We start from the raw sequence: 18,647 nt of genomic DNA, 5'->3' as shown, positions 1-18,647 counted from the left end.
AAACAGGAGCAAACCCCTTGTTAGCTCACTGGCATAAATCAGTGGGATGGGAAACAGATGGCATGGTTGTGAGTCTGACCAGAGGGAATTATGGAATTAATGTCAACACTTCCTTTTGGACACCTGGCCAACAACAGTAATGACAGAAGCAAAAGAGGAATTGTAGGCAGAACTAGAACTTTACCTCGCAAGCCACAGACCAGCTATCTAACTACTCAGCTATAGCAAATGATTTAAAAATTGCACATCACCGGACATTGACTAGCTCAGTTACCAGCACAGCCATATACAGTACACCTGGATTGTAATGGCCCTAGTTACATAAATAGTCCAGGTTTCACCCAGGCTCAAATCCTTCATACAATGCCCAACTAGAAAAGGCTGCAATGAATCCCCACACACTATGGCATGATTAGAATTCCAATGGATTTACAAGGTCTAAAATTACATATAGCCACTGGTCTCCCTGTTAACCTTTATCATTGGGAATGGTGTACATAGCATTTGTTTCATATTCAGGTACTCCAGGACTGGTAGTCTGGTCCCAGTTGGGAAAAGACATTCTATAGTGGACTTGGAGTAGACAGAGCCAGTGGTGCCACTATGTATTTTGGACTTAATAGTCTTATGGATGGTAATGTGTATGACTTCACTTTCTTCAAAAGGTGCACCACCTTGCTTCCATTTTTCTTTATGGCTGGTTCTAGTTTTGGCTTGAATGGGAAAAGTAGGCATTTTGAATGGGAAAAATGTGCATTTCCATGCATATTTTTCAGAAGTGTACACTTTCCCCTCATTGACTAAAGCATAAAATGGGTATCTCCCCCTACAATGCCTTTCTCTTAGTCCCACCAACATTCCAGGCACACCTGATGGGTACGCGGGAGAGGGCTGCTCCAAGGCTCTGGAACTCCCTTCCCAGGGAGGCTAGGCTGGCTTCCTCTGTGCCACAGTTTCAGAGGCAGGCAAAACCTTTTTTGTTTCAGCAGGCTTTTGTAACTATACTGGAACTGTGTTAATGTATTGGATTCCCCCCCCCCCTTTAAATCTGTTACAGTTTTTTTTAAAAAAAAAAATTAACATGTTTTTAATTTTACTGTAGGTTTAATTCTACTTTAATTTTTGTAATTTATATTTATATGTTTTAATTGTACATGTTTTAATTTTGTAAACTGCTTTGAGTCCCAGTACTGGGAAAAAGGTGGGATATAAATAATAATAATAATAATAATAATAATAATAATAATAATAATAATAATAATTTCTTAATGCGTTTTTTTGAACGTGATTGCAAGTTCAGGAATGTGCCAGCTTTAGATGAAAAGATGTTATCCCATTTATGTTCAAGGTTTCTGAACGAGGCAAACTGAAATCCTCCTACATCCCTAGGTGGCCCGACTGCTCAGCCTGCCCTAATGCACCATTACCTACAGCCACATCTGCCTTGCCCTGCCCCAGTCTTGAAGCAGGGGAATGGGGATACAGAAGGCAGCAGCAGAATGGGTGTGCTTTGCACCACCTTACCTGGAATGCATGCGAACGGTATGTTGGTATAGTTTGACATAGGACCTAGGGTCAGATCTACACCAAGCAGGATATAAGACTTTGGAAATGGTTTGAAAGTAGTATATGGAATGTGTCCTGGGCCCCAACAGTTGTCAGTGCACCAATACCATTATAAAGCAGTAGTGTAGATTCTGCCCTAGTCACAATCTCCAGCATGGGTAAACGGATCATAGGATTCTACTGTAAATTGCCTAAACTTGTGTAGGATACACAAGGAAGGCATGACCCTGATAACATGCTCATTTGATTCAGTTAAAATACTCTCTCATGTTGCATGGATTAAAATCGTATCCTTGTGGTGCATGTAACTGAATTCAGCAGAGAAGTGCTTTGCCTGGGGATCTCTGCATCATTCAATACAAAAATAAATGTTAATAAGAGGTCTCAATCCAACACTGAAAGCAAGTAAATTACATCCCAATACTATGTCAATGGAAGGTGATTTTCTTGTTTTGTATAACAGTACTATAAAAAACAACAACATAAGTATTGAACACATAAACCTGAAATAACACTAAATGTCAAGGCATGTATTATACTTACAAATAACCGAAGATTTTGATCTGAGGCTGCAATTCAGCTTGCATTTAACTGAGTGGCACATGGCCCTCTTGCACTCTGTGGTACAACAGTGGGCACGCTAAGGAATCTGTGGGCAAACAATTATTTCTTGAAGGTTGGCTGAATATGTCAAAAGGATATAAATGCCTCTTGCATGAGCTTAAGTGTTATTTAAGCAGTAATGAAAGAGCTACCCCATGGCGATAAGTAGTAAGTCTTAGTAAGTCTCAGTAGCCAAGGAACTTGGAATGTCAGAATACTCATTTGAAATTACTTCTAAAATGGCTAGGCAGCACAAATAATGATTCAGATGATTGGGCTGTAGTTTCTGTTTTCTCACACAGAGAGCAGTAGGTAAAATTAATAATATGGCATCTTATTATGTTATAATAATGTATTTAGCAAACACATTCTTTCTGGAGAATGCATACATTCAAATCCCAAGCACATTTGCTCGGGAGCTAGTTCAATTGAGTTACTCCTGGGTAATTGTGCACAGGATTGCACTGCATCTTGGGGTGTGGATAGCGACCAGGGGAGGCGTGCAAAAAAAGGTTGCAGTATATGCCTGGGGTGCAGCTTGTGTAATTTGTGCCTCTTATTGAGGGGGCTGAAAAAAATAAACATTACCATCAAAATCAGGAATCCCTGTTTTAACTAGGGTGCAATGTTGTTGTTCTCATCAGAAAAAAAGTGTGCACAAAAATGTGTATTTTAGGTGTAACTTCGGTCCACCATGCTCTGCCATTGCAGGCTTTTGAGAAGGCCATGAAAACATAAAATTTTACCATGGCCTTCTCTTGATATGACTGCTGTTGATGCTGCTATTGCCATTGTTGTTGCTGCTAGTTTATGGGCTTTATTGTTTTTCATTGCTATTTTATTGTGTTTATGTTTTTGCTGCTTTTAATATTTTAACTGTTTTTATATAATTTCTTGCTAAAACCTGCCTTGGGAGCTTCTGTCCTAAAAGGTGGCATAGAAATGTTTTAAATAAAGGAAGAAAATAAAAACTGCATATATTTAAGAAAAGTGCATGTAAAACTGCTGTACACTAATGAAAAGTACTTGGGGGGAAATGCATACATTAGAAAAATGCACACAAAATTGTGCACATTTGAAAACATGTGCACAAAATAACTATATGTAACAAGTTTAACATCACCTACCTGTCTGTCTAGCTAGGTGATGTTTTCCCTGTCCTGGAGGGGGTTGAACTGCCCTAAAGGATTGGTTTCGTAGTTTGTGGGTGCACCTGGATCCAGAACTGTCATTTGAGGCACAGGTGGAGTCAGTGGCAAGGAGCACTTTTTATCAATTTAGGCTGATATACCAACTGCGCCCTCATCGGGAGAGAGATAGCCTAGCTATAGTTATCCACACTCTGATAACCTCTCATCTGGATTACTGCAATGCGTTATATGTGGGGCTGTCTTTGAAAATGGTCCAGAAACTTCAGCTACTACAAAACAGGGCATCCAGATTGTTAATAGGGACGGGCCAACAAGTCCACATTACCCAAGTCCTTTCTCAGCTTTACTGGCTACCAGTCCAGGTCCAGGCCTGATTCAAAGTGCTGGTATTAACATTCAAACCCCTAAATGGCTTGGGGCCAGGTTATCTGAAGGAACGCCTCCTCCCATATGTACCTGCCTGGACCTTAAGATCATCCGCAGGGTCCTTCTCCGTGAGCCCCTGCCAAATGAAGTGATGCAGGTGGCTACTAGGAGGAGGGCTTTCTCTGCTGTGGCACCCCGGCTGTGGAATGAGCTCCCTAGAGAGGGTTGCCTGGCAGCTATGTTATACTCTTTTCAATGCCAGGTGAAGATCTTCTTATTGTCCCAGTATTTTAACAATTTACCATAATCTTTTAACTTTGCTGTTTTAAATCTGTATTTTAACTCTATATAGATCTCTCTATTGCTGCTCAGTATTACCCTGGTTGTGCTTTTATGTAGATTTTTATTGTGCTTTTATACTGTTGGTTGTTTTATACTGTTTGTTTTATACTTTGATTTGTGTCTGATGGTTTTAACTTTTGTGAACCACCCAGAGAGCTTTCGCTATTGGGAGGTATAGAAATGCAATAAATAAATAATCCTGAAAATCCAACAAACTTTGTGAGAACAAGATTGTCTGATACATCTATCCCTATCTCTTATTCCTCCTATTTTGGTGAATCAGAGCAAATGCATGTCTGTTTGGTATTAAATCTATGTTTACAATTCAAAGAAAGCAGCAATCTTTCCTTCCCAGACTAATCCTTCTAGTATATTTTTGCCATGCAAAGCAATCTTCCAAGTATATGTTCCATTTGCTTTAGTGGGACTTGTGAAAGAGCAGCACCAGCCATGTTGTAGGCTGTTGACCTGGAATCTCACATAAAAACCTTTGAGCAAGATGTAGATCTGTGTCTGTTTCAATTCCACTTCAGCATTTAGCACCATAAATGATATGAAAAGGAAACACAATTAGTGCATATGGGTGCAGAGTAGCTTCTTGTTATATGAATACAAGATTATATCAGGTTGTGCAGTACTTCATTGTTTTTAAATATGATATTTTCACTTCAGTTCTTAGTTCAAGTACCATCTAAGACATGTCAATATATAGCAGAAACATAGCTTTGCCATGAAAACAGTTCCATAATAGAGCAGTTCCTCTATTCAGCTCATGAGTGTGACATGCAGCATTTATTTTAAAGTATACAATAATTGTTGCTGCTACACTGAGCATATAATCTTAGCTTGGTGTAGGTAGCATATAGTATGTGAAATCTCTAAGTATAAATGGAGCATTCATGATATGTTAATTAATACTCTGTAATGCTGCCAGTACTCTATACTTATGATTAAATAAGGAATAAAAAGGCAAAACAATTGGGAATTGGATTCCGGAAATTCAATAAGAAATATAGACCCATCTCCAGATGTACCCAGCAGAGATTATATCTATATCTATATCTAGATATAGATATAGATATAGATATAGATATATGTACATAGAGGGAGAGAGAGAGAGAGAGAGGGAGAGAGAGAGAGAGAGAGAGAGCATCCTCCCATTGTGATCCTTTTATTTACACTTACAGTACATATTTACCTGTAAAGTTGGCATGCTAATTAATATTCATGATTATTAGTACTGAAGCAGATATTCCAGATTAATTAAGGTAAAGGTACCAAGATGTGATTTTGTATATGTGCCATTAAAAAGCCATGAACATTCATATGATAGAGCATTGGTACCTCAGACTGTCTACCTCCAGGGAGACATTTCCACTGACTGATCAGCCGAAGAATTTCTGCACATCTGCCACAGTACCCTGCATTATTGCAGAGGATTTTCTGATTCTAGAAACCATATTCATTTTCTGACAATCTCTTAGGCTGCACTGTAGTCACCCTGCATAAGCCGAGAGTACACACAACACTAGGATGTTCAAACAAATACCCCTCATACAGGGAAAAGCAAGACTGTGTGTGTTGACTCTGCCCTCATTGATTTGATTTGATTTCCTCTCCATTTTATTCTCACAACAACCATGTGAGCCAGGGTAGGCTGAGAGTCAGTGACTGCCCAAAGTTACCCAATGAGCTCCATGTCTTAATGGGAGCTGAGCCCCGTCTGACTCTCTAACCATTACACCACATGGGCTGCCCTTGTTCTGTGGTCATGTGAAGAAGCCCTATGTGGTACCAATATATGCATGCAGGGCTTCTCCATGCAAGAGGAAATTGGTATGTGTGTACAGCTCTTCTAAGCAGCACCTGAATGCATGGCTGGTGGGGAGCATGCCAGCAGTGTATGCATTGGGACCTTTTGCTGAAAATCCATGACTTTCTCATGTCTACATTAATTGTGAAGAACTCATCTGAATTGCATTGCACTGTCTGTCATTACCAATATTCTTATTCAGGAATCTTCATGAGCTTTAGGCTGAAATACAACACAATCAGGCTGAACATCAACCCGATGACTATAGTAAGAAGAGAAAAGAGCATCTATTGTATATTCCTTAGGACTCAATAAACATACATGTAATATTTGATACAGCAACCAGTGTAACAGTTTGTATGTTGCATTGACCTAAATATGGCTTGAGACATAAGGACCAACCATATATACAAACACAGAAGGGATGAATGACACTTACTTAGAGAGTTCATTGGGTTTGCTGCCCTTTTGAGTCCACTATAAGCTCCATCACACCTACACTTTTGCCCTCGTATTATCCCCCTTCGTTTCCATAGCGTGTGAAGCCCTGATCACTTACACCTGTGCGCTTTTAGGGTTTATGCATCTTTACATCTCTCCTTCCCTGTGCTGCGCACCTTTGAATCACTATTGCATCAGCCCATGGATCTCCTTCGTACTTCCCCCTACACTTTATTGGTTGTTGGTGGTTGGACAACTCCCTACACACACCCCTGCACTGACTGTGATGGACATGGGGCTACTAAGTGTTGTTCTGCTTTTTCCTTGACAGAAGCTTCTCTTGTTGCTGAACAGATCTAGGAAAAACAAGGACTTCTCTCTGCTAAGTAGTTTTGTGGATATCCCCTGTAAGTCACTAAGTGCCTTCCTACACATCTTTACTCGGAAGTTAGTCCTCGTTTGTTCCATTCTGCCCTTTAAATAAACCCTGCTGAACTCAACAAGGCTTACTTCTGTGTAGACTTGCCTAAGCCTGTTTCCCCACCACCACCAAAGTAATAAATGAAACTGTCCCTACTAGGAACGGGGCGAGATCTTAGGGGAAAGAGAAAAAACACCGATCCCAGGCAGAATTAGGAGCACTGAACACTGCCTGGGATCAGGCTGGTAGAAAGAAAGAAAGAAAGAAAGAAAGAAAGAAAGAAAGAAAGAAAGAAAGAAAGAAAGAAAGAAGACACGAGGCTCTTGCTTCCCCGCTGCTTTACTCAAGGTTGCCTCTCCACCTCCCCTTGATGCAAAACAGAGGGGGGGGGGACACACCTGGTATAAGAAAAGAAGCAACCGCTGCAGCCCTCCCGGGATTGGTATCTTCAGCCAACTACAGAGACAGCTGGTGTCCACACCTTGTGGAAAGGGCACCAGGCAAACTTGGTTCCTCTTGCCTCTTCCTCCCCCCGCCTCGCATGGTGCACCTCTCATGCACACTCCATCTGTCAAATGCACACACAGGAGCCCTCTGTTGCTCTCTAGAACTGGAATATGTGTTTACTCAGAAATAAGACTCTCTCTGTTCAATGGGGTTTACTCAAAGGTAAGCCTGCATGTGACTTTAGCAGTTGAAATCAATGGGATTTACTTTTGAGTAAGGGAACCAGCAGAACTGTAGTTTATGAACTTGAAGATGCACAGCTTCGCATGATCAAAGGAATGGAAGATCGATCCTATGACCCTTCACACTAGTGCAACACAGAGGAAAAGAATTTAAGGGGGGAATTTGATTTTTTTAAAAAATCATAAAATAATCAGGGGATGACCCCCTCTGATTCAAATTTGGTATGCTGAAAGCCCTCCTTAAGAGCTATCACTGTGCAAATTTGGAACCCTTTATCGTTAAAAACGAGGGTGCTGCTGGCAAGGTGGATGCATTTTCCACATTTCTTTTAAGGTGAAAATGCCTACTCAGGAGTAAGAACATAGAGTTCAATAGGACCTCTTCTTGCTGCATTACAACCCTAAGCATTCCAACCCACATGCTAATTTAATCCATAGATTAATTGATTAATCAACTAAAACTCCCTTTTATTAAAAAGGACATAGGGAAAGGGGAGGGGAGAAAAGGTACACCGTCTGCTGGAGAAAAGACACACCCCTCTCTTTCATCAGCAGTATTGCCCATTGAAACCATGCCCACAGAACATCGGATTGAAAACGATGGATGAAAATACACATTGAAGTTTGAGCTGCGTGCTTTTGCATTACTGGAAGAACCAGACTTTCCATGCACCAAAATACGTCGCTAAGAAAGGGAGCGGGGAGAGAACCACAATCACAGCAGGACATGGTCAACATCATCTGAGTCCTTTGCATGCAATTCACCATGACAGCAGGCTATAATGCTGGTGTGATAGAACTTTATGCCTCACTGTTGTGTGAGATGTGCATTTGGCCACCAGTGAGGGAGGAAGCAGCAGCCAGGCACCTCTCCACCGTGCCTGGGTCCAGCTCCAGCTGAGAGCCCCCTCCCTCCTGCTACCAACTGTCTCTGCAGAGGCCTCCAATGAGGGAGGAATCAGCAGCCAGGCACCTCTCCACCGTGCCTGGGTCCAGCTCCAGCTTACAGCCCCCTCCCTCCTGCTGTCAACTGTAACTGCTGAACTTTCCAACTAAGATTGTAGTGCCTGAGTTTGCTTTCCTTTTCCCCCTCCTCCTCCTCTCTCCCAATCCCCTTTCCTTTTGTGTCATGTCTTTTAGACTGTAAGCCTGTGGGCAGGGACTGTCAAGAAATACTTTTGTAAGCCGCCGTGAGAGCCTTTTTTGGCTGAATGGCGGCATAAAAATCCTTAAATAAATAAATAAATAAATAAATTTGTCTCTTGGGGTGTTATCAAGGTGCCCATGCCTGTCTTTTTCTTTATATCCCCTACTCACATTTTTAAGATGTGAATATGAAAAGATGATGTTCAAATCAATACTAAATTACAAGAGTATAAAGGAAGATGGAAGAGAGTGGCTGACAAGGATGAGAAGACAGAATTGTATTTTCTCTATGTCTATATGGAGTTGCAATGGGAGAAGAACAAGACAACTGGTGAACTCAAAATAAGAAGTGAATATTGTGCAATTATCAGTGTCTGTCAACGAATATCCATTTACAAAGTCCTCAGTCTAAAACCCTGTGTTCCTGGACATCAAGCAGGCACCAACACTGGCCTGCTTCAGCTCTTTTCTGGGTAGCATTCCTCAACTAACCAGGCACCACTTTTATTGGTATTCTGTTGAACAATTTTAATGCAGTCTTTTTTAATCTTTTCACTGTTTTATTCATATGTTCATTACTCAGGAATCTATTTTAGATATGGAGCAGTACATAAATACAATAAATAAATAAATAAATAAATAAATAAATAAATAAATAAATAAATGGATTAGAGGCATAGGCTGAAATAATTTTGCTTCTCCTGCTGCCTTTAGCTTCCAGGCAAGGGAAAGTTTGCTTCACTCCCATTGATGGATGCATCACAAGCCCAAGTGTTGAAATTCATGACCAGCTCAAGTGTTGAAATTCATGACCACCCTTTATTAATCCCATATACTGCCTTGTGTCTTCATACCAGTGTCTGTATGAAGAGGTTGGAGGTGAAACATCCCAATCATAAAAAATATATGTTATGTTGTTACAGAGTAGGGACAAACCGCAGTATCCAGTGCAGCTACTTCACTTACGCCATTGTTGCAGCACTGCATAAGCAACTAGCACAACACCATCATACCAGCATACACTGTTGTCATTGTGCTATCTGGCATCAGCAGAGTGACCAAGATATGAAGTCATGAACCAAGTTATGAACCATCATCCATGTAACATAACACACATTCTAATGCACCCACAAGAGTTCCTAAGATGGCTGTGACAGGAAAACCTGAGTATACAGCTAAGGTATTGGGCAGAGGGAGAAGAAAGACTTGATATTGTATTAGTTTGTCTTGCTTCCCCCACCTTTTTAAAAATATTTTTGTTGTTGTTCCAATGTGACTGCAAGGGGCTTTAGGTTCAGCGAGATGTTATGACTGCAATGAACTATTGTAAATCCCTTCCCTTCCTCCTGATCTGCAAAAGCTCCTTGTGTTTCTTTTTGAATGAACAAGTAGTAAAGAATACTGTTGAGACCCGACTGTCTCCAAGCCCCTTTCCTGCAAGTCTATCAAGAAAGAGTCCTGTATTATCCAGATCAAAAAAACAAAAACAAAAATGCTGGGTGTTATTCATGAGTTTTCCCACTGTCTGAGATCACATTGGCATGTTCAGAATGAAAACTTTTTTTTTCTTTTTCAGGTCTGGTAAAATATGGATACATGGGGTGGGTGGTGGTGGAAATATGTGCATATTCTGAAAGCCAATACTTTAAGACCTTTATTGCTATTATCTCTCTTCTTCTGAAATGGAGGAGTTAAAATATGGCTGGTGCACTCAGCAAATATATCTTTCTCCTCTTTAAGATTATCTTCATGTTTCGAAGGTGCTGTAAACATGTCTAGAAATGACACACTCCCACAGTTTCTATACAGCAGAACATGATGAAACCAGCCACCAAAAAATATTACATTTTCCACTTGCATTCATATCAGCTAACAGAATAATATCCATGTGATTTAAAACTAGACATTTCAATAGTCCTTACAGACCTAGAAAACCAAATGAAAAGCATAGATTCTTGTGAATAAAATAGTCCTAATGATATTTATTTATTTATTTATTTATTTATTTATTTGTTTTATACTTACTAGAAGGGCTAAAGGGGATTAAAGACATTTCACCCCAAACAATAGCTGAACTGCGAACTCCAAAGGGCTCCTATTCTATGTCATTTTGGGAAACAAAAGTTAAGGAATTATTATTATTATTATTATTATTATTATTATTATTATTATTTAATGTATACATTAGGCTGAACAGAGTTTCTCCCATTTGTTCATTCCTACATGCAATAGCCTTAAACCATAGGATAGCACCCCAGATTCACAGGGGCTATGAATGACTGAAAAGGTCCTGTCCTTGAGCATTCCAGTTTGGCATCTCAATATGATGGTATTTTAGAGCATGAACTCTGCACCAGATGAACTTAATATTTGAAGAGGTTCATATCAGAGGAGGTGTCTTTGGATCCAGGCCCAGACTGTTTCTCTGGTAACCAATGTAGTTGCTTCAATACAAAGGTTTACAGCAAGAACTGGTAGAGGCTTTAACACCACAAAGTGAAGCAAGAAGTGCTGGATATAATTGGGGGTACTATGCTGTACATGAGAAGGTTGTATGGGGACAGGGCCACCGGGCTGTGCAACACTGGGGTGGTGCTAATGGAATGGGCACATGCTTCTCCTCCTCTTCCTCCTCCTCACACATTTACGGTATACCTCAGGCCTATTCAGGCATTTCCTTCATGTTTTAATCAACATGTATGGAGGGGTTGGGGTGGAAGAGGCACAGCCTCTTGGATGCAATTGATAAAAGGCATCCTGGCCTAGCTCTCACCTGCTTATCAAGTAGCAAAACTGAGTTCAAATCCAAAAGCATTTTCAGGTTCTGAGCCTCTTTCAAAAGGGTTACCAAAAGGGGGACTTTGATAAGCTAGGGCAAACATATGAAAAGGAGAACATCTTTAACAGTTGCATAGAAAAGGGATTTTCAGCAGGTGTCATTTGTACATATGGAGAGCATGGTGAAATTCTCTCTTCATCACAACAGTTAAAGCTGCAGGTGCTCTGCCCTCTCTTAAATCTGGTCACTCTAGTATAGCTCCTGCACTTTAACTGTTGTGATGAAGAGGGAATTTCACCTGGTTCCCCATATATACAAATGGCACCTGCTGAAATTCCCTTTTCTATGCAACTGTTAAAGATACAGGAATCCTGTCCTCCTTTTCATATGGTCACCCTAGATAAGCATCATAGAATCATAGAATAGCAGAGTTGGAAGGGGCTTACAAGGCCATCGAGTCCAACCCCCTGCTCAATGCAGGAATCCACCCTAAAGCATCCCTGACAGATGGTTGTCCAGCTGCCTCTTGAATGCCTTACTCTCGGATTCTTCACTATCACCCAACTCTCCGATTCTTCACTATCACTTCCATTTGGGTAGATTCATATTATTGAGCCGACAGACTAGATACTAGTTCAAGGCAGACACATTATGTGGAACTAGGAGGGATCAGCTTACCGAAGGCACTTCAGTCCAAAGCTTCAGATAATCTCATGGAATGGGATAAATGATAGGGAGCCAGCATATGAAGTAAACATATGGATACTGTATTTTCATTCTTCATTCATGAAGATATAGGCATGCATGTGTTTATTTGACAAGTCTGTGAGATGTGTGGTCTCACTTTTATCAATGGCAAAATTCTGTTTGTTTTATTGCAGGCATGTTGAACCCAATTCAGCTCAAGGACCAAATCCTATTTTAGAGATGTTCTCAGGACCACATTCCAGTAGTGGGTTGGGGCCAAAGGTAAAAGCAACAGGGGCAAAAAATGCAAGCATATTGCATCTTAAAGCTCTTACTGCCAGTAACATTTAAGAAATGCCTCTCCCAAGAGTGGGGGGGGGATGTCAAAAAGGCAGGAGCCCTCCAAATGATTTGTGGTCAGGGAAAAGTGGATGAGCCCAGAGGAAGAGACATAGTTACTTGAGGCCTTAGCTAGACCCTGCCTGCTCCCGGGATATCCTGTGTGTCATTTACACGAACAGGGATGACCCCGGGACAATCCCAGGATAAACCTTAGGTCTAGCTAAGGCCTAAGAAACTCCTGGAGGGCTGGATTAGACCCCTGAGGTTCTACGCTCCTGTTTTAGTGAATCATTACTTGTGCACCTACAGGAGGCTGGTGGTTCCAATGTCAGTGGGATGGTGAATCTTCTCTGGGTTTTAGTCAGAACCAGTTAGAACTCTAAAGATGCTATCTAACCTGATCTACTGCAAATCTCTTGGTGATCTGTAGTAGATCAGCAAAGGAATCTGATTACTATTTGTCTAATAATTTCCCTCCATACTAGATTACTGAAAAATAACTCTGGGGGAATGTGGGGGGTGGGGGAGAATTAGGATTGGATTCTTTTGTTGCTCTTTAGAATTTGTGGGCTCAGTTCTGGTACTGATCACTAATTTCTGGGATGACCATGTGCTTAGACAAGTCCTGTTCCTTTATTCTTAGCACTAAACATTCTGTCTAAGACTAGATTTTAGGATGTTTTTAGAATGTTTGTAGGATGTTTTAACAATGTATATTATGTTTTAATTCAGTTTTATGTATTTTATATTTACTGTTGTTCCCCGCATCAATCAAAATAGAGAGGTGGGTAAGAAATAAAATTGTTATTGTTGTTGTTGTTGTTGTTGTTATTATTATTATTATTATTATTATTATTATTATTATTATTATTATTATTACACTACTGTTTATAACGGTATTGAAGTGCACTGATAAAAATCCGCATTCCATATACCACTTTCATAGTGTTTTATCCTGCTTTTTATTCTACATTTGTAATGATTTGACACAAGGTGTAGACATATGGTGGAGCTATGTGTGCTGGGCTTTTGCCTTCCGTGGAAGTGCAGCCCTGATTCAGACTGAGACCATGGTGCTCTAGGAGGTATTCCATGTTTTGTTTTGTTTTTAACCCTTCCGCTGAGTGTATCTGTGTGGAATCTTGTACAGGGAAAAACAGATGGGCGATGTTTAACCACCCCCCTGCAGGAGCCCTAGGTTCCTGATCCAAATTGAGGCTGTGTGTGCTTACATGGAGGTAAAAAAGAAGAAAAGACCCTAGCATCCATGGCTCCACTATGTGTATTAGACAGAACATTTAGTTTGGCCTATCAACACTATTATTTTGCACCTGGGCTCTGGTTGAAATACCTCAAGGTTCTAGGAAAAAACAAAGCAGATCTGACCAGCCTGGTCTGCCAACCACTGACTTGCAGCATATGTGAGGAGTGGCAGTATTGTTCTGTAAATTGCATGTCTATTTTAAAAAGTTCATCAGTTTTGGCAATGCAATGCACCAACTAACCAACACAACAGCTGCCTCTTTGAGCAACTAGTCTGGAGAATGTAGTTTGCAAGTGCAAATAGCACATAAGTTTGCATTATTCTCAGTTTAAATTGTAAGCAGAATGCTATTTTCAGGAGAAAGGAAGCTTGCCTCAAAATACATTTGCATGTCATGAGCTAAGTAAATTTGCATCCAGATATTACTGAAGCTCGAGATTGCAAACTGTACTTTTAATTTTATATGTGATTAGAAGACCATGCAAACCCAAGTGACGTGGGCATAATGCCACATCAATTTATTGCCATGATTAAAAATTAATTTAAAGGATACATATGTTATGGTAAGGTAAGAGCAGAACAGAACCACTCTCACTTGCAACAGTTAGGAACAGTGTGTCCTGAAACGAAAAGAGAGGGGGGAGGTGTCTTGTGAATTTGTATTCATGAAAGGTAAGTGCTCGAGTTCTAAAAACCTGGACAGATAATCTTGTGTATTGCCTCAGCAGGTGACACACTGCCCAGATGCCATGAACATCTGCATCATGTTAATCATGACATATTGCACACAAAATGGTGGACAGGCCACTTACTCAGGATTGATTAAGCATTCCTGACCACACAGCACAAAGCACATTATTATTATTTTCCCCACGGAGATGTGAAGAGCAGGTTTAGTGGCTAATTTCTAGTAAAATACTGAACATTTCGAAGGTGCTGTTGCCACTCTTATTTTATGGAATGTTCCATTTTGAAGGGATATGTGGATATGTCCTGTGAAATGATTTAGATGGAACTGAACTAGCAGTAGATGTTTACAAATCTGAGAATTGAAATTTTCTCACCCTCTATTAATACTACTGATAGTGCTCTCAACACAGATGAGTCTATACACACTTTGCATTCAAGATTATGTATGTATCCTTTAAATTAATTGCACTCGATCTCTTCCTTCTGAATATCACTTACTTCTGAATAGACATGCCTAGGAGTTCACTGTCAGGCTATTTTTAATTAGGGCTGTGCTCTGCTCCGTTTCATGTCAGAGAAGCGGTAGTGGATCGGGGTGCTTTGCCTCTGTTTAAGGCAGAGGTGGAGCAGATTGGGGGGCAGCGGAGCATTACGGAGCAGATTGACCGTTCCGCAGAGTTCTGCGTCTTTTCGGAGCTCCATCCACCATCTTGGATTTTCCCCCATAGGATTGCATTAGGCAAAAACATGCCTATAACTTCTTTGTTTTTTAAGCTACTTAAAAAAAAAACCTTACTGTGCTTAGAGAGTGATGATTGGGGGTCATTTGTGTTGATTTTCAGAATTTTTTGTGGTGGGGTTTGCTTGCTATTAATTTCTTTAGAATGGCTAAAAGCGGGAGAAGGGAATCTCTTGTTTTCTCCCTTGATTGACAGATTCAAGTCCCTATCGTAATGATAATGCACCCTCCAATCCCAATGCTGGAGGGGGGTGGGACTAAGCCAGAGGGAGCCAGAGAAAGTTTCCTTTCTCTGGAGGGTTAGTTGTAGCTGTGTTTGCTTGGGGGGGGGGGGCAGTTGTTTGTTTGTTTCTGACTTTTTGCTTAGCTTTCCTTTGTTCTGTTTTGACTTATTGCTTTATATAAAACTTTTCTTTTTCCTAAAGCTTTTAAAACTTGATGTTGTGCAGACTTTATACTGTTAGTTTTACCCTACCCTGTGCCTGTTTACCCTACCCTGTGCCTGTTTGCATTCTCTTCCCCTCCTTATTGTTTCATTATGATTTTATTAGAATGTAAGCCTATGCGGCAGAGTCTTGCTATTTACTGTTTTACTCTGTACAGCACCATGTACATTGATGGTGCTATATAAATAAATAAATAAATAAATAAATAAATAATAATAATAATAATAATAATAATAATAATTCTTCATTTGGAGTGTTTGTTTGTTGTTTTCCACCCACAACCGCTTCCCTTCCCAATCTAACCTCTCTTTCTCTCTCTCTTTCTCTCTCTCACTCTATGTGTGTGTGTTTGTTGGGGCTGTGACTGGGTTTGCTGTGCACTGCTTGTTAAGTGCAAAAAGGAAATAAAGTTTGAGCATTCAAATAAAGTATGGGCAAAGCACAATACACACTTTTCCCATTTCCCCAAATAATAAATACATTTGTATGTAGAAAAATGACGGAGATATTGTCCTATAGATTGCAATGGGCAAGCGCTTTGCAATGGATCCCTCTGGGCAAGTCTGTTTTCCCTTTGTTTTCCCTTTGCTTTCTAACGCATTTCTGAAAATGGGGTGGGGTTTTTTCAAAATTTCCCCCAAAATCACTGGAGGTCCGGATTTGCTTCAAACTGGGAAAGAATGTGGATACATGGATAAGCTCTCAGGTTGGTGATTTTGAGGTTTCTAATGTGAAAACTGACAGAGTTCTCGAAAAGGGTGTGAATTGGGGTTAGGGGGTGATGCTTAAAAAAAAATCACCAAAAATCAGGGGATGCTCAAATTTGCTTGAAACATGCCATGAATGTGGATCTAGGTGGCATCTGTGAGGGTGCCCATTTGCAAGTTTTTATCTATAAAAATGTCAGAATAAATCTCATTTCTGAAAATGGGGTGTAGGATTTTCAAAAATTCCCCCAAAATCAGTGGAGGCTCAGATTTGCTTCAAACTGGGCATGAAGTTGGATACATGGATAAGCTCTCAAGGTGCCAATTTTGATGTTTAACATTAACAGAAAAAAGTTATAGGCTTTTGAAATTCAATGTAAGTCTATGTGGGGGAAACACAGAGCTCCGATCTGGATCCGGAGCTCCGCAGTGGAGCGGAGTAGACCATAGGTGGATCGACGTGGAGTGGAGCGGTCACAATCCAAGAGTTGCAGATCGAGATCCAGAGCGAATTGGGGGGTCCATGCACAGCCCTATTTTTAATGACACATTGCAATCTTTGGGAATGCAGTCTCTCTCTCAATACACATAAGAGAAATTAGAATATAGAACATTCCTAATTTTGTTATTTTCTGTGTTATTGAAATATTATGACAAAGTCTCTCTCTCAGTTTATGCTGCATTATGTATTATTGCTGTTGTTAATAATTATTGTATATTTTAATTTCTATATTTATTTATTTATTTATTTATTGCATTTTTATACCACCCGAAAGCTGAAGCTCCCAGGGCAGTTCACAAAAACTGGGTATTTAAAGCTACCCAGAAGATTTTTTGTCTTAGAATAGGATATATATGATGTAAATTAAAAAATAAACTTTCCATAGTCCTGAAAGTATGAATGCTGGGTTATAGGATTTAATGTTTCTGGATGTGGGAACTGGGAGTGATATGGAGTAAGACATACTAAAGGAGATGGAAAGAGAATGGGATGTGGAGCATTTTTAGATGTGAATTCTATCAACAAATAAAGCAAATTGAATAAAACACTTACCAAGCAGGATATTCCAATATGAAAGCAGTATGAAAGTGGTATATAGGAAGCAGGAGCCACACTGCTACTTTATATAAGTATAGTCCTTAAAGTGGGAATACAAAACTATTTTGTAACATTCATGAGCAGGGGCTACTGTAGCCCAGAAACATTACGTCTCAAGAATACTCACTAATTAAAGTGGGGGGAAATCATAAGAAAGCATGACAGAACATGGGAAAGTGTGTTCTATCCTAGATGTATAGCTCCAACTCATTTTCAGTCCTTCAAGGGTCAGGAAAATATGGGTAGAAGTAGGAATTTATGACAAATTCATTTCAGTTCATTTTTTATCTGGATTAATAATGAAACATAACTTGGATAACATCTTTGGTTCAAATCTGTACATTTCTGAGCGTGCAATGTAAGTCACATACCAAAAACAAAGTGTGTTCAGCAGCATGTGTACATTTGAAAAAAATGTGCATGAAAGAATGCATATTTTTATTTATTTATTTATTATATTTTTATACCGCCCAATAGCCGAAGCTGTCTGGGCGGTTCACAAAAATTAAAACCATGAAGAGCATAAAAACAACTAATGAATTTAAAACACACATACAAAAAACAATATAAAAAGCACAACCAGAATAAAACCACACAGCAAAAATTAATATAGGTTAAAATATGAGATTAAAACAGCAAAGTTTAATTTTAAGTTAAATTAGGTGTTAAAATACTGAGAAAATAAAAAGGTCTTCAGCTGGCGATGGAAAGAAAAAAACGTATTTTTGAAAAATGCACACGAATACACTTTAGTCCATGGGGAAGGGATGTGTACATTTTGAAGATGCACACAATTGATGCATACATTTGGGGAAATATGCAGAAAAATATACTTTTTCTGCAAACAACAGCAAAGTTTGCGATCTGATACGGACTTGAGTCAGAACGAGCTTTGAGACCTAATTGGAGAACTTTGGTGACCTCAAGTTTTTCTAATTTGCAAATTCCGAGGTAGAAGTCTGCAATGGCTTCAAATGAGTTCAGATTTCTATGAATCTGACCTGCAAATTCCAGAGTGGACTAGCCTTTTCTGAGTTGCATGGATTCCAAGGAATAACAACAACAATGGGGAGATTTGTGCAAATTTGCACTTGCACAAATGCCCATTAGTGCTGATGCACATTTGAACAAATAGGAAAACATTCTCATACATCCCAATGAGGGAATGAGGGAACGAAAGATGCCTGACGATTGGCAAGGCTGAGACGGATCAGATTTTATAAAACTCATACATCTCTAGGTAGAAGTCAGTGGTGATCTGGGTCTCACAGAAGTAAGAACAGAATAATAATCTAATAAATTAATGCCTTTAGTGGGGACATGCCAGGCTCAACCTCAGTTAAATGCAAATGTTGA

The sequence above is a fragment of the Elgaria multicarinata genome, chromosome 5 (assembly GCF_023053635.1).
Source record: "Elgaria multicarinata webbii isolate HBS135686 ecotype San Diego chromosome 5, rElgMul1.1.pri, whole genome shotgun sequence".
Classification (NCBI taxonomy): domain Eukaryota; kingdom Metazoa; phylum Chordata; class Lepidosauria; order Squamata; family Anguidae; genus Elgaria; species Elgaria multicarinata.
The sequence above is the reverse complement of the archived record's forward strand: the minus strand, read 5'-3'. Positions refer to the sequence as shown.